Source organism: Aphis gossypii, chromosome X (genome assembly GCF_020184175.1).
Source record: "Aphis gossypii isolate Hap1 chromosome X, ASM2018417v2, whole genome shotgun sequence".
NCBI lineage: Eukaryota > Metazoa > Arthropoda > Insecta > Hemiptera > Aphididae > Aphis > Aphis gossypii.
Genome location: NC_065533.1, coordinates 53,592,519 through 53,617,542, shown reverse-complemented (window position 1 = coordinate 53,617,542; position 25,024 = coordinate 53,592,519). Strand labels below are relative to the sequence as shown.

Here is a 25,024-nt window from a genome sequence, read left to right as displayed (position 1 = left end):
ACCCAATAAAAATATTTTATTTAAGTGTAACTAACCTCTACAGACGTTAATGCATTTTTTAAATCCCATACTTTAAGTAGGTAATCTACAGCTTTCTTTTTATTTGCATCAGTTAATAAACACATATACCGTGCGTCCAAATAAATTGCTGTAAATAAAATCAATAAGAAAAAAGAAAAATTTTTAAAAATTATTTGCTAAAAGAAATTACCTGCAATAAATATATTATTTTCTAATAATTTAGATTCGCGAGTCTCCATATTATTAAAAATAGCAATAGATAATGCTGAACCAATTCTATTAAGTTTTTGTTTGGTTTGAATCCATACACCATAAAAATCACCAAGAGTTAAATTACTCTTTTGAAGCTTTTTAGAAGCTATATATGCTGGTTGAAGAGTTTCAATCTAAGCACATTTTAGTAAGTTAATATTACAGAAATTCATCATAATTTATTAAATATAATAACATGTTTACCAAATCATTAAACCGTTGCCAATTAGTATCACTTATTTTTAAGTCATTATTGATTTGATGGTGATCATCACAAAACTTTCTAAGTTCATACAAACGAATTAACATCAAATATGTAGTATCCCACCTAGTTGAGTTATCTAGAACAGCCTGTTTTAAACAATCTTTTTTTAAAAGTGCAGCATATGACTGCGTGCGAAGAACTTTCACAACCTGCAATATATAAAATGTTAATATATTAATATATTTTAAATTATAATATTTAATAGTATTTTACATAAGGAGTATATCTAATCCAAAATAGTTAAATAATTAACATTTAAAAGTAATTGTTTGATAATGATTACATTTCTTAAATAATATATGTGGCATTTGAAATTATAATTGATTTTATATTTTTATGTCAAATTTTTAATATTACTTTATAGTTTATACTTACTTTAATATTGACTGGTAAAAGCTAAATTATTTCTATGGATTTTTATAACTAGCTTAGTTATTAAGTAGATTAGAAAATATTGTATATGCTAAATTTCTAACTAGTTAATTTGATTTTAAATATTTTATAAGTTAAAAAAAAAAATTCAAGTTTCTAAGTTATAAATTATAACTAGATTATGAACACCTTTGAGTACTTATAAATATATTCTGTATTTACAATTTTACATTTAAATTTCTATAGCCTATGAAGTATAAATTATAAATAAAATATAAATTACTTTTCTTGCTTTTGTTAAAAGTTTCTTAATTACTTCTATTTTAAGTCCATTATCAATGCACAACTGCAGTGTATGAGCCGAACAACGTACACACTGAGTTAATGGATCTTGTTCATTACAGCTCATAGTTGCAACTATTTCATTTTGTAAATCATCAGCACTAAAATCACTGAAGTCTTCTCCTTCCAATAATACAGTATTTAACTGACTTTCTGTCAAATAATCTGTATCTAATAAATATATTTTATGAAGGTATTTCAATTTAATTAATAATGGTTTTGTTTTCTAAAGTTTGAAATTATTACCTCCTGAGATAGGACTTTCTATTTCATCCAAGTCAGACTCAGAGCTGGCACCATCATCTTCATGTACCTTATCTGTATCGTTGAGGATACGTACCATTTTAACAATATTAGCACCATTATCACAAGTGATGGAAAAAACTTGGCGGTTGTCAATATTATACTTTCTCAAAATATTTATTAACTAAAAAAAAAATAGAATAAATAAATAAATAAGAGAACTTTGATAGATAGCTTATAAAATAAATTTACTCCACTATACTAATAATTAATAAATAATAATATTATCATCATTTTTTTTTCAAAACTTTAAATAAACTTATTAATATGCTGTAGTAAATTTATAAGTGTTGGACTTACTACTTGTTTTAAATATTCTGATGTATGACGGTTAAAAAGTTCTGTCATTCCAATTGTTTTGACATTTAATTTCTCATCTTTAAAATATTGAATATTTACTCCTATTATTGATCTATTCAATCTGGTTACACAATCAACTTTTAGAGATATTAATTTTTTATCGATATCTGCTTTAATACTTTTTATAATACTTTCTGCATGATCATTTATGTGTTTTTTTATATTATTAGAATTCATTCTGAAACCTTTTAATGATAAATGGTACATGAAATTAAATTTTTTTATTTTTTAGTACCTAGGTATTGCTATGAATTCGTTTAATAAATTAATAGGTGAAATAATTAATGAAAGATGGCCAAATTTAGGATGTGAAATCTTCATCAATTAATTTCAATGTTATAAGGAAACATATAAAAATGTAAATTAAATTCTTAAATTAAAATTGAATAGCCAAATAGTTGTTTTGACTTTTGACTGTTGATTATATTTATTAAAGATATTTTATTTATTTCACATTTTCACCGTTCCATATATTATATTATATATAAATATTTACATAACAAAATATATTATAGGCTATTGTACATAACCTAACCTATTGGCAGGCCATACTTAAAAGTTAATTGTTAAGGTTATTTAAAAACAATATTAACAAATTAAAAAAAAATCAATAATTTAGAATACAACTGAATTTGGTAACTTACTTACCATCACCGATAGCATTAAATATTGGATTCATGATCATTCTAAAGCCAGAATCATCAAGTAATTGAAATGGTCGACCATTGGTAGTAACCAATTGCACACAAGCATCAACTACTGTTTTTTTTATCTAATTTAACATTTGTTAATGTTTTTTTAGATATGATTATCATTTTATCAAGAGGCCCAGTTTTTTCTATTTTTTGTCTCTGTAAAATAACATAAGTTATCCACTTTTAAATTTTTACTACATTTATTCAGTGTTTACTGTTTACATATTAATATTGTAATTTAAAGATATGAGTGCCGTATAAGTGTATTACCATTTATAATTTATATCAATTAAATATATTATTTTAAATCTAATTTTGTATTAAAAAATACCTACATCAACTTACTAAATCTCAGTGTGCTTTAACTACGTAAGTAGTAGGTAGTTAACTTTAAGAGTGGCTTTTAAGTTTTTACTAATTTCAACGTTTTGAAATTATAATAACATCATATTAGGGGGTGTCAACTTATTCGGCTATTAATGTGTTTTGTTACAAATTGGTGAAAAAATTTTTTTTGAATATTGGACAGTTAAGATTATGTCTAAAAATTCTAAACACTATAATATAGTTCTTACTACCTTATAGTTATTTAAATTTAAATTTGAAAAAAAAAATTGTATAACTAGGTACAGATGAGCTATTACGTAATAAAAATATTACCTACCTAGTACCTAACTACAGGCTTTAATACCAAATATAAATACTAACCTTATTGGTAGTTGAACAATTTTCAGTAGGATATGTAGAATTGTTTTTTTCTTTTTCTCTTAAAAGAGTACCATACTGCTCTTTATGAAACTGTTTTATGTGATTTTCCAAATTTCCAGAATGATTACCCGTTCTCACAGGATTCTTACAATTTGGAACTTGACAGGTACTTTCGTTTGTATTTAAATTATAATGAAAGAACATACGACCAACTGGGTTAGATTTCGTTCTTGGCATTTTGCTAATCGATTATTGAAGACTAAAAACTAAAACCACACACACCCGCGAGTCGTGAAACAGTAAATATGAAATAATCCAAAAAGCCAAACGTTAAAAATTAAAATCACGCACCCCGTTGAGAGTCGCGCGTCGGAATCAATATAATACTGTTGACTGTAGAGTGTAGATACTAATTACTAGTCACTAGATATTAGATAAAATAGATTTGTCAATAAATAAAAATAACGTAGCTCCAAGGGAAATAACATAGAGTATTTTAGTATTTCGCTCATAATTTTAGTATGTTGTTACTTGTTAATACTATTTATTTATAATCTTAACTATTATTTCGATTAGTTCTTAAAATATACCAACACGGCAACACAATAATATAATCATTAACCAGACACAAATATAAAATTAAATAAAACCATGGAATTACATTAGAGATTCGTGGAATTTTATTATTGCTGAAATCGTCTATAAATAATAAATATCAATGTTCATTATATTATAATATTATTAGGTATAACATAATACGTAGGTAATAATTTATTATGAAAACGTTATAATATAACGTTTTAATAAAACGTTATATTTATTGTTGTATAACGTTTTATTTTCGCTTACTGTTTTACTTTTTTATTCGTTTTCCTGTTTCGTTTCGTTTTATGTTTTACTAAAACTGTCGTTCATTGTATCGTTTTGTTTAGTGATAATTTAATATTATCGTTTACTGTTTACCGTTTTGTTTTCTGTTATCTTTTTCAATCGTTTTTTGACAAGTATAACGTTATAATTATAACGTTATATAAACGTTTTCGAGCCCTGTTTTTAATACCAAATACATATTTATTTTGATGTTAATTTTTATTAGGTTCAAACGAAATCACCATTGCATGATGACGTTTATGTAAATATTCCAATTCTCAAATCTGTGCATACATTTATTCCACCACCAACTCCAGAAATAATTAATGATTTATCAAACGATGTATAATTAAATTATTTGTATTTATAATATATGGTATAAACTAAAAAAATTTCATCCTTAGTTTTATTTTGTCTTAGTAAAAAATTAAAAAAATTAGTCAATTATTAATTAGCTTTTCCTTTGTTTCCTTTATTTTATTTTTACTTTATATATTTAATAAATGTAAATTGCAATTAATACTCTATTTAGTCATCATTCTATGTCAGAGATTTCAAGTTTTCCTAACATTACATGAAAAAATTAAAAATTGTTGATTAAAACAAAAAATATATTAATACCTATCTGCTGTTTCATTTAATATTATAAATTAATTCTAAATATTGTTTAATTATAATATAGTTTTCTTTTCTCTCTAGTAAAAGGTACATTTATTATTATTCTATAGTATGATAATGAATTATTTAACAATGATTGAAGTTACACTTGTAAGAGATTCTGATGCTTCAATTTCTAATATTTATGAGGATTTTCGTCTTTATGATTCATCATATGGTACTGTAGAATGGTTGACTTAGTAAATAATTTATGGCAGATGCTACAATTGTATCGTTTTTCTTCTGTATGAAGCAATATGTGTTTTCAAATATGAACTAGTATTATAAGACATATTACAAATGTCACAAACGAATGAGTTTCAAATCAAGTCACAATCGAAAGTAATAGCTTCAAAGTTATTTTTGGAATTAATCGTATATTAAATTTAAACATTTATAATTTTAAATTAATATTATATATTATAGTGTCAGGTAAGTAAAGACATAATATGATATGGACGTATGGTATATAAATATATATTTTAATAAACCAATAAAACACAAGATTATTTCCAATATAATCTTACTAATATTTATATGATAATAATTTTTATAATGAATACAGAATTATTGAAAGATGTGCGTAAATATAAAATAAATTATTATTTGACGAACTGTCGATACGTGTAGGGATCATTTGGATTTGATAATAATAATTTTTGACATAAATTATGTATACTATAATTATACATACCTATTAAATACTTACAAAATGCTCTGCTATTTAGAAACTATAACCAGATTTATGAAAACAAAATAACTTGCAAATTGTTGCAAAACTTACCAATTTTGTATTGAAAAATTATTATTTAACAATAGTTAACACATTGACTTAAAATTATTTTTATCAACAGCATATAAGAATTTTATCATATTTATATAAAATAATATTTAACTGACTTGTCTTTATATGTTAAAGAAATTAAAGTTATATAGGTGAAAAAAAGAATAAAAGTGCGTGCGCTACGATACGTATGTATACCTACAAGCACATATACATTTTTCTATAATTTATATTAAAAAAGGGTATACACGTTCAAGAATAAACATAAAATATACAAGTTATATTCTTATGTAATATATTGTAAAATGAGCAATTTTTATTCAATTATTTTTGCTTAGGGTATTACGACATAAACATATGTTATAGGTGTTGGTATATGTAGTGATATGGTAAAATTAACTTAGTATAACAAAATAGAAATTAATTTTTAATTTTTAATGTTATTTTGTTTGCATAACTTAAAAAATATATAAATTGTTTTTGAACAGCTAAATAAATTTTTTTGGTCATAGGAAATGATTTAGTTTACTGAAATCTATACATGGTATTCCAAGTCTTAAAAATGACGATTACTTCTATTAGATGGTTTGGGAAACATCGGCTTCACATCATCTCGCCTTACGGGCAACACAACTTGAATCGGTTTAGTATATTGTGCTTTATGTTTATCATCCCGTTCTACCATTTGACATTTGTTCTTCTTAGTTTGATCATCTTTGTAGCTTGACCACGATGATGATGATTTACTATCTTTGTAGGTTGAAGACGACGATGATGGTTGACGATCTTTGTAGCTTGACCACGATAACGATGATTTACTATCTTTGTAGGTTGACGATGATGATAATGATTGACGATCTTTGTAGGTTGACGACGATGATGATGGTTGAAGATCACGCGAGTTCGATGATTTGTATTTTTTAGATGAGCTTGATGACATGTTGGTTGTCTAAAACAAATTGATGAGATCATAACAATTATTTTTGTTATTACACAATATTATATTTATTTATTTTCGATTTGAACATATTATGCGACAATCAGAAGATGGGATACGTTCGGATAGATCGTTAGACGCTGTTGTACAAACGGACAAATGAAGATGTCTTTCACGCACTAAAAATGTATGCATTGATAGTTTGTAGTTCCGCCAAAAATATAGTAATATTTGGATACGTCTGGTTGTGATCACCGAGGCGTTTGTTGTAATTTTAGGCACAAGACCTAAAACCTACCTAGAGTAGATGTTTATGGATGCTTTTTGAGTGACATAAATGTATGACAAAAACCAATTTATTTTCAAATTCTAATACTGAGTTCAGGTACAAATAAAAATTAAATAATAAATTAATAGTATTTTATATGAACCGTATAAAATATAGTTTTAATCGGAATTCAAATAAATTCAGAAATAACTAATAATAATTTTCCATCAAAATCTACTTCCGTTATGTATTGTATTTGGTATATTATTATTTGGGCTTGGAAGTAATAGAAGCTAATAAAATTTAACAGATGCACGAAAAAATTGTACAATTATACAATATGCATGGAAAAATATAAAATATACACACAAAAGTAATAAATATGCAAAAACTGATTCAAAGTTCATTACTTAAATACATGTAGGTAATGTGGTTATTAATATTCACAAAAGATATATTAGGTATGGAAAATAAAATATGATGCATAAAAGCATTTTGACATTTTATTGAATTAAAAAAATAGTTAAGAAAAATATGTTGTCATTATTTGTTAAGTTAAATATTTATTATATGCGTATAAAAATCAACAGTTATTCACTTTTTAGTAATGCGGACTTACAGATTGATTGAAACGAGTGTTGACGATACGGTCACGAATGGTAGCTGCTGATTGACACTCCAAAAATCCGATGCTGTTAAATTATTCTCACTGAAATCGTATAGTGTGTAGTATATTTCATATAAATCTTTAAATGCTTTACCAAGAAAACTCCACTTAAGCTATTTAAATAATAATAATAATAGTAATAATATTGAATAATAAATACTATAGTTATTCCATACAGACGTTTTCAGCTGTCGAGTAACACAATATAAGATCTATGTGACGGTACACGAATCACTGAATCACACGTCTACATTAAAGTTTAAATTTAATACAAATTAAATGTCAATAATAGGTCAGAAATCCACAATCAAAAAAAAAGTTCTCCTCTTCAAAATTGCGCTGACGTAGTCAGAGATTTACTTGTATTTGTAGATAACAATAATTATGCATGCGTTAAAACCATAATAAATCGAAAATAATTTTCTGATTGCATGAAAATTGGATTTTGATAATATATAATGCCCAATAAATAAGGTTATAGCCGTAAAATAGTAATACTATGATACATTTATACTAGTATATAACCATATAAATATGTGCTGATTGATCATATAGCCTATTATGAGTCATTAAAGGCGCTGTTCGAATATTATAATAATTGTACAATAATAAGTGTGACTACTATTTTGATTGTTTGTTTCTTATCTTATATTTAAGATTTTAGATAATTATATTCAATTACTTACAATATTTATTTTTTGTTAAATTCAAAGTATCAATGAATTTAAAGTATAGTAAAATCGTAATCTCATATAATGTATACTTACAAGAATGAAAAATTATTTCATAATAGAATATAGGCTAATTCAAGATTAAATAATGAATAATTTACACTGAATTTGTATTTAGAAGTGCTAGGGGGTTAATATATTATAGGTACACTTCATATTATCCGATAAATGATATTTTCCACCAAAAACTATCCTATAGTGTCGTTATTTTTAGGCGATAGCGACTGTTGGTATTCTAGTTTCATAACTCTTGACATTTTAATTTTATAGACTGGCACATCATATTTATTTGTTATGTATTGGAAATAATCAGTTTACTTTATTACGTTAAACAATAAAATAATAAATAAATGAAATAAACTACAGTTAAAATAGCTTACTGCTGTGTATAATGCTATAATTATAAGTACTGGGGATTGACTGTAAAGGCGTAAACTCGTGACGATGTGACTGTGACGAAGTCTGTGTCGAGCAATAGTCTTACACTAGAGTTAACTACCTTCTGAAAAATACTATAGGTCGTCTACTCGTATTTATATGAGTTCTCAATGTCATACAGGAGACTAGTTTTATTAATAATTATAATTTAGGATTGATTTGGAGTGGCGTGATCCCATTATAATAGTCTATGTATTTATAAAAATATAACATGTTGTTACCGCTGAATGTAGTAAAAATCCTTATTCAGCGGAAAAAACATGTTCTTCTGCCTTTTGGCCTATTGCTTAAAATGCAGGAGAAAGAAGTAAATTAAATTAAAGTGTTTTCTACACTAAATAATAGTATACAAGTGTATTGGGTTTACTACACTAATCATTAAATTGAATTTGAAGTTGATTGTCTATAGCCAATGGAAAGTTCGGAGTTAATTAAAATAAAATGATTGAATTATATAACCATCATAACTATGTAATATGTATAAATATTAAACATAAAACGGTAGTTGACATTCAACGCCTAATCGATATTGTAATTATTAAGGATGAGTTTGTAAAATTACATATAGGTAAATGGTTTTTGTTAAGTTGTACCTATCTATGTTTTATATAAAAATTTTGACTGTCACATCATATTTATTTGTACATCCATTTACCACTACTATTTCAACTGATGCAAAACGGAAATAATGATAGAAAAGTAGATAGATTATAATTTATAATATACAGTGGGCTAATACAGCTTATATAGTTATTAGTTATTGGACTCACGTAAACTCTGCCACAAGTACCTTTTTTTTACTGTAAGCTCCGCCAGAAAAAATAACATACAAAATTAGGCTCATGTAAACTACGCCTCTGAAAAAGTCAGTTAAAATTGAATTCGTGTAAACTCCGCCAGTGAAGATAATCAAGTAATAGTATAAAATTAATATGATATATTATTAAAATAAAAATTACAATATAATATATCATATCGTTCACATAAAATATTTCAATCAAGACTCGAATCCAATGTGTCACATGTAGAGAAAAAAAATATAGTAAAAATAATGAAAATTTAGGACAATTTAATAATATCTTAGTTACTCCTGAACTGTCAAAGAAATTTTCATTCCTACATCATAAACATTAGGTATTAAATTCACAATGACATTAAAACTAACACAGTTTTAGTAACACTTATCTAACCTCACAATACAACAAATACTTAGTTAAATCTACATGAACCATGTTGTTATTATTATGTATTGATAGAATTAATTTAACAATACAATTTGTTGATACCAACATTAATAATGGTAAATAAACCATAGATATTTTATTAAATTAAATTAATTTCTCTGTTAATACTATAATTTGATTTGTATTTTCTACAAAGTTTTTTTTTTATTAATATCACCTATGCTCTTGGTAAAAACATTTTTACCTATATATTTCTTTTTTTTTATAGTAATACATTTATTGCTAGTATAAATAAAATAAAATTGTAAAATGTTCTAACAAAATAAATTACTAAGTTAAATATTATCTTTTACATTTATTCAAATAATATTGATGAAACAATACTAAATTATAAACTATTAACGAAATAATATTTAATATAATTAATATATAAATTAAAATATACCAATGTATTATAATTATGTAGGAACCTTCTACCACAATAGTTAAAAAATATATATTAACTATAGAAGGTATTATAAGTTATAAATAATAATTTATACAAAATTGATACAAGTAATGAGAGTATATTTAAAACAAGAATAAAGTTTGAATAATTAAAAAAGATATAGAAATATGTAAATACAGTACTAATAATTTGAAATATTATAGTCTATTTATTTAGTTCTGAACTAATAATAACTTATAATTGGATGAGATTGGTCTGACATAAAATGGATATTATAAAAAAAAAAATTGTATAAACAACCATAAAATATAAGATTCATCAGAGTACTGTAATAACGCAAAAATAAATAAAAAGGAAAAGAAAATTAAAAATAATATAAATAAAAATATTAATAAAATACTTAATATTTTTATTTATAAATTATTAGTTATTTATTAGTTATTAAGTGTTCTAAATAAATTGTAGGACATTCACAAGGGACACAAGCCTTGAATGAATGTCTCAAATATATTTAGAAGTTATTAGTGATTTGTTGGTTATCTTAGCTTATGTCCTATTACTTTAAATTTGCGAAATCACCTTCCTCCTGATGGTTCTCAAGGTCGTGCTTCGAGAATGATCAAGTAAACCGTTCATAAAATACTAAATTAATTATTAATGTATTAGAATCCAATAAATTAATAAATAAAATAAAATACCTGTATAATACTATTATTATGTAAATATGGATGCGCATGCACCTTACCTTATCCGCAGCTGTCTATGATTGCAGTCGACGTGATAAGGAGAGAAATTATTAATTTTTTAACACTCAAAAAGAAAAAACTAAACACTCAACAAATTTCGTTTTAAAAAAAAGGAAACTGTAGAGTTGTCGTAAGCAGGATCTAGGTTAAGAGGTGCTCGTGCACTTATGTGTTTTTAGAGGTACTCGTGCACTTGTCGTTATGAAGGGTGCTCATGCACTGATGAGAGGAGACGATTTAGGTCAGGCCCGCCAGAGTCATCGGCGGCCCGATCAAAGGTGTCGGTGTCCCCAAAGAAAATTGTCTTTCTCCCTGGTGAAAGCGACCTGACCGGACCATCCCCTGTCTCCGGCGGCACATGAAAGAAATCGCATGTGTTGCGCCGTACCGTTATAATCCCGTACAGTGTCCTGTACGTGATTAGATAATAGGAATCGTTCCAATCATCAGTGACTTGATTTATTGGGGTTTTTTAGAGTAGGTATATTACATGCGTGCGACAACTCGACCGTTATTTATTTTATTAAATAAAAATAACGAATTTACAATAATTATGATATGTAAAATCGAGCATATCATTACAGTACAATAAATTTAATATATGGAACAATTTAAAAACTACATCCACTTCTCTCTAGATAGTTGAAACTTTGTAGGTAGGTACTTGATATAATCAAAGTGTAAATAATATATTTTTGTTCTAGTAATTAACCAATTACAATAATGAATGGTTTTATTGGGATACCAAAACCTGTGGAAAAATAGCAAACAAATTAAGTTACCGCCTATATCAACTATTTTTTAATTTCTTTTTAATAGACACCTAATTTATTTACTTTAACTAATATCATTGATTACCTATATATATATATACTATGTATTAGATCCTGATAATAGAAAAATTGAACATCATCTCAGAGTTATAGCACATCATTGATAGCTACAGGTATAATATTATCATAGTTGTCAAACTTATAAATATCGTTAAATTTGTATATTTATATTCCTACCGAAACTTTTAATAGGCAGCTACAGTTTATGGATAAATATCGAAACGTAACACTTGTGATATTATATCATTAAAGCGTATGGTTCAGTATTGGATTTTTACTTGGATAAAAGTCAGTAGGTACGTAATTAGTCTAGCCGTATCGATACTTACCGAATATATTTTTTTAAGAAAATCTTGAGTAAAAATACGTACACTTAATCCCCTTTTCTTCGTAGGTTAGGTTTAAGCGGACACGCGTGTGGCCCGTGTTCTTCCATTCACTTTATAGTTTTTTTTAAATTTTATTGCTGAGAGTATTAATTTCTATTATATTTCACACACTGGTGCATGGTAGTTGAGTTTTAATTTTTTGTTTGTATCACTTCCCTCCCTCTTTTGACATTACTAAATACGTCCCTGTACATGACTATATGTATATACTCGTATCCATTTAATATATTATGTCCTGGACACACCGCTCAGAATATTTTAAAACAAACGTAAACTTAATTAAGGAGCTGTCACGGCGTATTCCGCGGCTTTTTCCGTTTAATAAAAAATGCATTGATTATATCGGAGTAGCTATACCCGATGGACTTAGTAAGCCGCGTTTTTATTACTTCGGCATTCGCCACGCAAAAACGTAAACCGGCTAGTATATAATATATTAGACCTCGTATAGAACACTGCAATATGCCTGTAGGTTTCAATAATTATAATAATAAGGTGTGTCGTTCTGATCGTCATCGTATAATATACACGTTACCAACGGCGTTAGGTATAAAACATAGACAAATAAAACTTAATACTAAATATTTTCGGAGCTCCGCTAGAAAATACTGCTTAAAAAGGGTCCTTTGGCTGAAAAAGCTTGGGAAATCGCTGTCCAGTTATACCTATTGTGTCCCTACGAACCGGCGAAAAACGAAAACTATACATTATTATATTGTATGTCATGATGTGTATATATATATTATATTATTATATCCTGTTAACTATTCAATTTTTCAAATTACCAGAAAGAAAGATGCCTTTGCATTAAAATGTCAGCCCTATTAATTAATTATTTATTATTATTATCATAAATAAACAAAATAATTTTTTCATAGCATTCAAATTATTGTATATAATTATTTGCCTACGATCTAAATGCATATAAATTAATTTTAATAGAAATATATCTTTCTTTTAATTACAATAATTTAGGTTTGAAATTAAAGCAATTAGTGTTTTAGCAGCGCTTGTAATTTATTAATACATCTGTTTAAACAGTAATAGAAGATATACAATCACTTTATTTATTTTCTTAATAATCTTAAATATTCATAAATTTGTAACAGGACTGTTACTTATAGGTACTACAAATAGATAGCAAACATTATAATATACCTGCAACTTCCAACTCTTTAACTTACTTCAGCTGTTAAATCGTGATCATTTTATAAAATTACATCGACAGTTTATTTATCAAGTTATTTGAAAGACAATTACAATTCCCTATAGCTCAAATAATGTTCGTACTCCATTTTCTCTTGCAATAATATAATGTGTATTATATTATACATATAAAATTTCTTATTATTTTAACGTTTACATTTTGGTTTTCATATTTTTTATAATGCTATATGATAGGTATTCAATTTTTAAATTTTTAAATTACCTTTGTAGATAACTACCTTGTTATATAGGTAATGTTGACTAATTGTCTTAGATTTTTTATTAAAAAAATTTATAATTTTAAAAATATTAATTAATTAATTTTTAAAATAGAAAAAACAACCATCGCTAATCAGACATGGGTTGTGAATCACGCATAAACAAACTCGCGATTATGACCGCGCATTACGCTCCTTTTGTGTAGAACACCCATAGACTTATAGAAATATAAGTCTATGAGAACACCTTGAAACTTGGTATAGATAAATATAATATATCGGAGATAACAATACAATATAGTGATAAACTGGTAACTGATAATGATAATAATGGATGTAAATTATTTTAAATAAAAAACCGACACTAAAAGTGAACACAAATAGTAAATACACAATAAAAAACAAAAAATTATATTCTAAGATTCTTGAAACAGTACCTGATCGCCTACACTACAATTTAAAACATTATTTCTTCGACATTCGCCAGTCGAACAACGTATGAGCAACCACGAATGGTGAATGGTTGTTGTCAAATAAATAAATGGTAAGAAATAAGAATATAATATTATAGTGTATTTTCATTGTTTTGTTTATTTCTGATCACGATTATCTACACGAGTAGATAACCGTGTTTCTGATAAATAATGTTATTCTTCCGCCGTCGTTGATTAGGCCTGTTGCCTGTAGTACATTACCCTTATAGTATACGCGATACGCCGACGGGTATGGCACCGTGACTTATCCTAACTCATTATGTTTTATTTTTTCATCAGGTATTATTATTCTGTATTTCTAGAGGTATATTTAATACTTACGTGAATTGATTCCAAACAGGATATCGGACTATCGGAGCATGTAGCAACATCTCGAAAACCTCGGACCGGCCTGATAAATACCAACACCATTTACATTTAACAGAGATACCCAGCAATTACCGCAATAACAACTACAGCTGCATGTTTTACACGCAGGTATGAATCCAAAAAATAAAGGACAGCGTAACTAAATAAAAAATTAGGTACTAGACTGTTAATAATTTAACAATTCTATTACCTATTAAATTAACTAAAGAGGCTGTGTAAACACAAATTAATCATATTGTGTTTTAATAGTAAAAAGAAATAAGTGTATATTTCAGGATAATCCAAACTGCAGTAAAGTAGTAATCAAGGAAAATATACATCAAGCAGTACATATTAACATTAACGAAAGCCATAAGACAAAGAATCCCAATATGGTGGAAAACGAAATCAAGCCAATAAGCAGTATATTATTTTATTTTTTGATACATAATCTGTAAAATTAACCCAAACTATTTTATTGCCCTATTAGATTTTGCTATAGTCAAAAAACCTCTCTTTATATCATACAAAACTGTGATAGGATTTTCACAATATTAATCAGGTTTCTTTAATAAATCATTCAATATTGATCTCAAACACTTAAGACTATTTTCTATAATTTTGAAATAAAATTATTCCTAACTATGATATAACTTAATAGATACTAAATTTATACAGGAATTTAAAAATTGAAAAAAAATTTATACTAATAAATAACTAAGAACATTCACAATATCAATCTTCTGATTTTTCTTAATATAGCACAGAACTCATCTCAAACAATTGAAGTACCTAATAGCTATTTAAATCACAATATAATGCAGATGAGGGATATTATTACCTCTGCTTAATTCTTTAATATGAATCGTTTAACAATTGAAAATCCTTATAATTAATCATAATGATGTGTTAGTATTATGTGACAACTTTTTTTTTGCTAATTGATATTTAAGTATTCAACCCACACATTTAAATCTATTGCATTCAAATAAGACATAAATGGATTATGAACATAATATTACATAATAAAAAATTAGTTTTTATGAGATTTTTAAAATTTGATGTATCATAATTAAAATCAATATCATGTATTAATTCTATTCAATTTTTGTTTAGCTTTCACTGTATAACAAAGTTTTCATCACAAACAATTGAAGCAATAGCCATTTGAATCACAATATAATGGAGATGAAGGATGATATGACCTCATACTTAATATGATGATATGAATCGTTAAAAATTGAAAATCTTCATAATTCATTAAAATATTATGTAATTATACTGTTATAATTTGTATTCTGCTAATGAAAGACTAAGTATCCATCACACCCATTTAGGTCTTTTAACATTTAAATAAGATATAAATGGACACTGAATAAAATATAGCTGCATTAATTATATGTTTATATAAGATTTTAAAAATTGAAAAACAATTTTTTTATTATGTATTAAGTGTATTTATACTATAACAACTTTTGTTTAGCTAATAAATATTTAAGTATTCAAACCAAACTTTTAAAACAAATTTCATTCAAATAAGATATAAATGGACACTAAATATAATAGAGCTGCTTAAATTATATGTTTATGTAAAGTTTTTAAAAATTGAAAAACAATTTTTTTATTATGTATTAAGTGTATTTATACTTTAACAACTTTTATTTTGCTAATAAATATTTAAGTATTCAACCCACATATTTAAATCTTTTGCTATTCAAATAAGATGTAAATGGACTCTTAATATAATATAGCTGTATTAATAATATGTTTATATAAAATTTTTAAAAATAGAAAAACAATTTTTTTATTATGTATTAATTTATACTATAACAACTTTTGTTTTGCTAATAAATATTTAAGTATTCCACCCACATATTTAAATCTTTTGCTATTCAAATAAGATGTAAATGGACTCTTAATATTATATAGCTGTATTAATAATATGTTTATATAAGATTTTTAAAAATTGAACAACAATTTTTTATTATGTATTAAGTGTATTTATACTATAACAACTTTTATTTTGCTAATAAATATTTAAATATTCAAACCAAACTTTTAAAACAAATTTCATTCAAATAAGATATAAATGGACACTAAATATAATATATCTGCTTAAATTATATGTTTATGTAAAGTTTTTAAAAATTTAAAAACAATTTTTTTATCACAATATTATGTGTATTTTTACTTAAACAACTTTTATTATGCAAATAAATATTTGAGTATTCAACCCACATATTTAAATCTTTTATTATTCAAATAAGATATAAATGTACACCAAATATAAAATAGCCTGTTTAATTAATATGTTTATATAAAATTTTTAAAAATTGAAAAACAATTTTTTTATTATATATTAAGTGTATTTATACTATAACAACTTTTGTTTTGCTAATAAATATTTAAGTATTCAACCCACATATTTAAATCTTTTGCTATTCAAATAAGATGTAAATGGACTCTTAATATAATATAGCTGTATTAATAATATGTTTATATAAAATTTTTAAAAATAGAAAAACAATTTTTTTATTAGGTATTAAGTGTATTTATACTATAACAACTTTTATTTTGCTAATAAATATTTAAGTATTCAAACCAAACTTTTAAAACAAATTTCATTCAAATAAGATATAAATGTACACCAAATATAAAATAGCCTGTTTAATTAATATGTTTATATAAAATTTTTAAAAATTGAAAAACAATTTTTTTATTATATATTAAGTGTATTTATACTATAACAACTTTTGTTTTGCTAATAAATATTTAAGTATTCAACCTACATATTTAAATCTTTTGCTATTCAAATAAGATGTAAATGGACTCTTAATATATATAGCTGTATTAATAATATGTTTATATAAAATTTTTAAAAATAGAAAAACAATTTTTTTATTAGGTATTAAGTGTATTTATACTATAACAACTTTTATTTTGCTAATAAATATTTAAGTATTCAAACCAAACTTTTAAAACAAATTTCATTCAAATAAGATATAATGTACACCAAATATAAAATAGCCTGTTTAATTATATGTTTATATAAAATTTTTAAAAATTGAAAAACAATTTTTTTATTATATATTAAGTGTATTTATACTATAACAACTTTTGTTTTGCTAATAAATATTTAAGTATTCAACCTACATATTTAAATCTTTTGCTATTCAAATAAGATGTAAATGGACTCTTAATATAATATAGCTGTATTAATAATATGTTTATATAAAATTTTTAAAAATAGAAAAACAATTTTTTTATTATGTATTAAGTGTATTTATACTATAACAACTTTTGTTTTGCTAATAAATATTTAAGTATTCAACCCACATATTTAAATCTTTTGCTATTCAAATAAGATGTAAATGGACTCTTAATATAATATAGCTGTATTATAATATGTTTATATAAGATTTTTAAAAATTGAACAACAATTTTTTATTATGTATTAAGTGTATTTATACTATAACAACTTTTATTTTGCTAATAAATATTTAAATATTCAAACCAAACTTTTAAAACAAATTTCATTCAATAAGATATAAATGGACACTAAATATAATATATCTGCTTAAATTATATGTTTATGTAAAGTTTTTAAAAATTTAAAAACAATTTTTTTATCACATATTATGTGTATTTTTACTTAAACAACTTTTATTATGCAAATAAATATTTGAGTATTCAACCCACATATTTAAATCTTTTATTATTCAAATAAGATATAAATGTACACCAAATATAAAATAGCCTGTTTAATTAATATGTTTATATAAAATTTTTAAAATTGAAAAACAATTTTTTTATTATATATTAAGTGTATTTATACTATAACAACTTTTGTTTTGCTAATAAATATTTAAGTATTCAACCCACATATTTAAATCTTTTGTTATTCAAATAAGATGTAAATGGACTCTTAATATAATATAGCTGTATTAATAATATGTTTATATAAAATTTTTAAAAATAGAAAAACAATTTTTTTATTAGGTATTAAGTGTATTTATACTATAACAACTTTTGTTTTGCTAATAAATATTTAAGTATTCAACCCACATATTTAAATCTTTTGCTATTCAAATAAGATGTAAATGGACTCTTAATATTATATAACTTCTTTAATTATATGTTTGTATAAGATTTTTAAAAATTGAAATTCAATTTTTTCAATTTATATTATCTTTATTTATACTTTTAACAACTTTTATTATGCAAATAAATATTTAAGTATTTAACCCACATATTTAAATCTTTTGCTATTCAAATAAGATATAAATGGACACTAAATATAATATAGCTGCTTAAATTATATGTTTATGTAAAATTTTTAAAAATTGAAAAACAATTTTTTTATCACAATATTATGTGTATTTATACTTAAACAACTTTTATTATGCAAATAAATATTTAAGTATTCAAAACAAACTTTTAAAACAAATTTCATTCAAATAATATATAAATGGACACCAAATATAAAATAGCCTGTTTAATTAATATGTTTATATAAAATTTTTAAAAATTGAAAAACAATTTTTTTATTATATATTAAGTGTATTTATACTATAACAACTTTTGTTTTGCTAATAAATATTTAAGTATTCAACCTACATATTTAAATCTTTTGCTATTCAAATAAGATGTAAATGGACTCTTAATATAATATAGCTGTATTAATAATATGTTTATATAAAATTTTTAAAAATAGAAAAACAATTTTTTTATTATGTATTAAGTGTATTTATACTATAACAACTTTTGTTTTGCTAATAAATATTTAAGTATTCAACCCACATATTTAAATCTTTTGCTATTCAAATAAGATGTAAATGGACTCTTAATATAATATAGCTGTATTAATAATATGTTTATATAAAATTTTTAAAAATAGAAAAACAATTTTTTTATTATGTATTAAGTGTATTTATACTATAACAACTTTTGTTTTGCTAATAAATATTTAAGTATTCCACCCACATATTTAAATCTTTTGCTATTCAAATAAGATGTAAATGGACTCTTAATATAATATAGCTGTATTGATAATATGTTTATATAAGATTTTTAAAAATTGAACAACAATTTTTTATTATGTATTAAGTGTATTTATACTATAACAACTTTTATTTTGCTAATAAATATTTAAATATTCAAACCAAACTTTTAAAACAAATTTCATTCAAATAAGATATAAATGGACACTAAATATAATATATCTGCTTAAATTATATGTTTATGTAAAGTTTTTAAAAATTTAAAAACAATTTTTTTATCACAATATTATGTGTATTTTTACTTAAACAACTTTTATTATGCAAATAAATATTTGAGTATTCAACCCACATATTTAAATCTTTTATTATTCAAATAAGATATAAATGTACACCAAATATAAAATAGCCTGTTTAATTAATATGTTTATATAAAATTTTTAAAAATTGAAAAACAATTTTTTTATTATATATTAAGTGTATTTATACTATAACAACTTTTGTTTTGCTAATAAATATTTAAGTATTCAACCCACATATTTAAATCTTTTGCTATTCAATAAGATGTAAATGGACTCTTAATATAATATAGCTGTATTAATAATATGTTTATATAAAATTTTTAAAAATAGAAAAAAATTTTTTTATTATGTATAAGTGTATTTATACTATAACAACTTTTGTTTTGCTAATAAATATTTAAGTATTCAACCCACATATTTAAATCTTTTGCTATTCAAATAAGATGTAAATGGACTCTTAATATTATATAACTTCTTTAATTATATGTTTGTATAAGATTTTTAAAAATTGAAATTCAATTTTTTCAATTTATATTATCTTTATTTATACTTTTAACAACTTTTATTATGCAAATAAATATTTAAGTATTTAACCCACATATTTAAATCTTTTGCTATTCAAATAAGATATAAATAGACACTAAATATAATATAGCTGCTTAAATTATATGTTTATATAAAATTTTTAAAAATTGAAAAACAATTTTTTTATCACAATATTATGTGTATTTATACTTAAACAACTTTTATTATGCAAATAAATATTTAAGTATTCAAAACAAACTTTTAAAACAAATTTCATTCAAATAATATATAAATGGACTCTTAATATAATATAGCTGCTTAAATTATATGTTTATATAAAGTTTTTAAAAATTGAAAAACAATTTTTTTATTATATATTAAGTGTATTTATACTATAACAACTTTTGTTTTGCTAATAAATATTTAAGTATTCAACCCACATATTTAAATCTTTTGCTATTCAAATAAGATGTAAATGGACTCTTAATATAATATAGCTGTATTAATAATATGTTTATATAAAATTTTTAAAAATAGAAAAACAATTTTTTTATTATGTATTAAGTGTATAAATACTATAACAACTTTTGTTTTGCTAATAAATATTTAAGTATTCAACCCACATATTTAAATCTTTTGCTATTCAAATAAGATGTAAATGGACTCTTAATATAATATAGCTGTATTAATAATATGTTTATATAAGATTTTTAAAAATTGAACAACAATTTTTTATTATGTATTAAGTGTATTTATACTATAACAACTTTTATTTTGCTAATAAATATTTAAATATTCAAACCAAACTCTTAAAACAAATTTCATTCAAATAAGATATAAATGGACACTAAATATAATATATCTGCTTAAATTATATGTTTATGTAAAGTTTTTAAAAATTTAAAAACAATTTTTTTATCACAATATTATGTGTATTTTTACTTAAACAACTTTTATTATGCAAATAAATATTTGAGTATTCAACCCACATATTTAAATCTTTTGGTATTCAAATAAGATATAAATGGGCACTAAATATAATATAGCTGCTTAAATTATATGTTTATATAAAATTTTTAAAAATCGAAAAACAATTTTTTTTTATGTATTAAGTGTATTTATACTAAAACAACTTTTATTTTGCTAATAAATATTTAAGTATTCAAACCAAACTTTTAATATAAATTTCATTCAAATAAGATATAAATGGACTCTTTATATAATGTAACTTCTTTAATTATATGTTTGTATAAGATTTTTAAAAATTGAAATTCAATTTTTTCAATTTATATTATCTGTATTTATACTTTAACAACTTTTATTATGCAAATAAATATTTAAGTATTCAATCCACATATTTAAATCTTTTGCTATTCAAATAAGATATAAATGGACACTAAATATAATATAGCTGCTTAAATTATATGTTTATATAAAATTTTTAAAAATTGAAAATCATTTTTTTTATTATGTATTAAGTGTATTTATACTATAACAACTTTTATTTTGCTAATATATATTTAAGTATTCAACCCACATATTTCAATCTTTTGCCATTCAATTAGAAAATGAAAGGGCATAATGCACAATCATCATTATATATTTTACATGTTTTGGTTTACGATACACATACATATATACACCTATATACATATATGGAAGTATACTATATAATATATAATATGTGTAAGTATATAATATGTACCTACAGTTGTATATTATTATGTTTATAAATAAGTATGTAACAATCGTTACAGCGGTGCACATTAGTAATTTCGTAGTGCACAAAATGTGTCATAGTACACACAAAAATAGCCACTTTAAATAAAATTTAATGGTTTATAATTTACTTTGCGTTGCTGAATGTAATTTTATTATAATTTTACACAGCATGTCAGCACTACTACAGTAGGTATATACTATATATTTTTCATAAAAATTGTTATTAAGAATTATGATAATATATAACAAATTAATACATTTATATGTTACCAAAAACCTATACTTCAAGAGTTTTTGTCAATGTCACTAGAGCTCAGTCATTTCGACTGGAATAATCAATGAGTATATTTTCATTTTCCTCCGCACAGTCCTTAGCTTAATTTGCAACGTTTATTGATCGTAATATTATGGGCATGACGCATCACCATATATATAGTATACTATATACTTCTCGATGCGCATGACTGTGTAGTGAGTTTTGCTTTTGCTTATATCCAAGCCGGCACGCTGGTACAGCTGCACAAACAATAATTAACGAAAGATAATTATTATTAATTAAATTACTTTTAGATTTAAGAAAATTAAATAAAAATTATCTGTTCAACAGTACAAGTAAATATTAATCTACAAACAATAATTATCAGTAATTAAGTATTTTTAAATTTAAGAAAATTTATTATCTTTGCAATTATAAAAACATAAATTATTATTATAATAGTACATATTATAACGATATCAATATACGAATGATAAATTCCGTGGTCTGTAAATTCATGTACATAGGCGGCATATTAACATCTTTACGACAGTATATTATGGCTCTGACAGTCAACACGACGCTCAGTCGCTCACCTAACACATTCTCAAGAAATATTCTATTTTTCTGTTGATTTTTATAAATGTAATATATGTAATTTTCTGTAACACTATCTTTCGATTTGTTTATTATAACATTTCAATATATCTCTTTCTCTTCTGATTATTTAATATCTACTATACCCAGTCGGACAAGATACAGCAGCTGATGACCATAAGTTGTTCGAAAGATAAGAAGGTAAGAAATAAACATAATAAATATCTTCTATACATTAGTACCTCTAAGAAGGGAAAGCCGAAAGACTCTCGTACTCATCCCCAATTTTATATCTCATAGTTTCTTATTGTGTTTAATATCATGATTGGGACATTTATGTTATACTGTTATAGTTAAATTAAAATCTCATAATATGAATATATGATATTTATATTTTATATAAATTTATAAAACTTTAAATTTTGTATTTATGCATGAATCTATGTATTTTACAGAAGTACTTTGGACCTATCGGGTTTTTTTTATTTTGTATTCAATGACATTGATATTGAAGCAATAATTGGTACAATTTATTATTCAAAAAAGAAAAAAAAATACTACAAATAATAAAGAAATTATTAATTGTATGCTGTATAAAATAATTTATAGACCAATTTGGTATAATTAGCTATTTGCCTATTTATTTACTGTATGACATTTGTTAATAATTGTAAAAAGATAAAACCCGTACCAATTATTATTTGTTATAACCAGGACTCTGATTTTATAGCATTTGCTAATTGTTATTGGATACTGATAAAAATAGCAGGGTAAGCTATAAATTTGTTTTGTGCACTCCAAATATGAAATTTTATTTTGCTATTTTTTACATATTTAAAGTAGTTTTAGCTTTTAGTGCTCTTTTTTAAGTTTTGGTATCATTTTCGGGTAATTCGTTATAATAATATAATTTTTATATCGTATTTTCATAAAACTACCTAATTTATATTTATATTATTATATGGTATGAAACTATGAAACATGACAATATGACAATTTTGAATAGTTGCATACTCAAAAATCGTTCATAATTTATAGTTTAATAAATTAACAAATTCAAGTAACATTACCTAATATTAAAAAAAAAGTTTGTAATATAACTTTTTTATCATTTATTTTTTATTTTTTATTATTTACAATTTTTAAAAAGTGGGCAAGTGAGTACCGCTCTGCTGTACATTAGGTGCCGTATGGATCATTATTATATATTATAGGAGTGTTAAATTTGAATCCAATGATAGTTATCATTGTATACGAAAAACGATTCTGAACGAAGATGATTTGTCAGCCTAGGATATAATTTCTAGTGGTTGGTGAAAAAGGTGGTTTATGTTTTAATGGCCTGAATACAACAAAATTTAAGTTCTTTTATAATAATTGTAAGCTAAACTTATGAAAAACCAATGGCCTGAATACAACAAAATTTAAGTTCTTTTATAATAATTGTAAGCTAAACTTATGAAAAACCTTGTATTAAATTTTCATCTCTTAGCTACTTATACAAAAAATTTTATGAAATATACCTACAAAATAATTTGCAAGTATTCATAGTTTTGACGAATTTTTGTCAATATTTGAACTTCAAATGCTAATAAAAAAAAATTGTGCCTATGTATTCTTATAATTTTTTAATCACTATAATAATAACTTATGAGGAACTTTGCATTAAATTTTCAAGTATTTTGATAGGGCCAAAAAGATTTTATCGACACATAAAAAAACAATTTTCAGAAAAATTGAAAATTTCAGTTGTCTATAAATAGCTCAAAAAAAGTCAAAATATTTTGAAAATTAAATCACGTAAAGAAAACGCGAATCTTAATAACTGGTAAAATGTTCAAGTATCTACGACTTATACTTTTTGAATAATAACAAATATTTAAAATCGTTTGAGGATAAATCGTTATCGTTACGCTATTTCGTTAAAATTTAAAATTCAAACGCACTTAAAATTTTTCCTATAATGATGCTTCGAGTTTTCTCTATAGATACTTGAAGGTAAACTTATGGAAAACTTAGTGTTGTATTTTTAATCCTTAGTTATAAAAACAAAAAATTTTATGATTTTTCAACTTCAAATAATTTGCAA

The 25,024-nt window shown here is 23.6% G+C and overlaps 2 protein-coding genes across 3 annotated transcripts in view; both read left to right on the top strand.

Annotated features, from left to right (window-relative positions):
- Positions 1 to 25,024, top strand: part of LOC126551613 (putative inhibitor of apoptosis) — a 94,153-nt gene that overhangs the window by 10,484 nt on the left and 58,645 nt on the right. Inside the window, exon 1 of one of the 2 annotated variants that reach the window (XM_050205512.1) lies at positions 22,807 to 23,136. The exons of the other annotated variant lie outside the window; for it this stretch is intronic. The gene's annotated coding sequence lies outside the window, so the exon portion shown is untranslated. Of the gene's footprint in view, positions 1 to 22,806; positions 23,137 to 25,024 lie in introns of those variants that run through there. 2 annotated transcript variants of the gene reach the window in all.
- LOC126551614 (putative inhibitor of apoptosis) overlaps positions 1 to 25,024 on the top strand; it is a 40,160-nt gene that overhangs the window by 8,692 nt on the left and 6,444 nt on the right. The gene's annotated exons all lie outside the window — the stretch shown is intronic.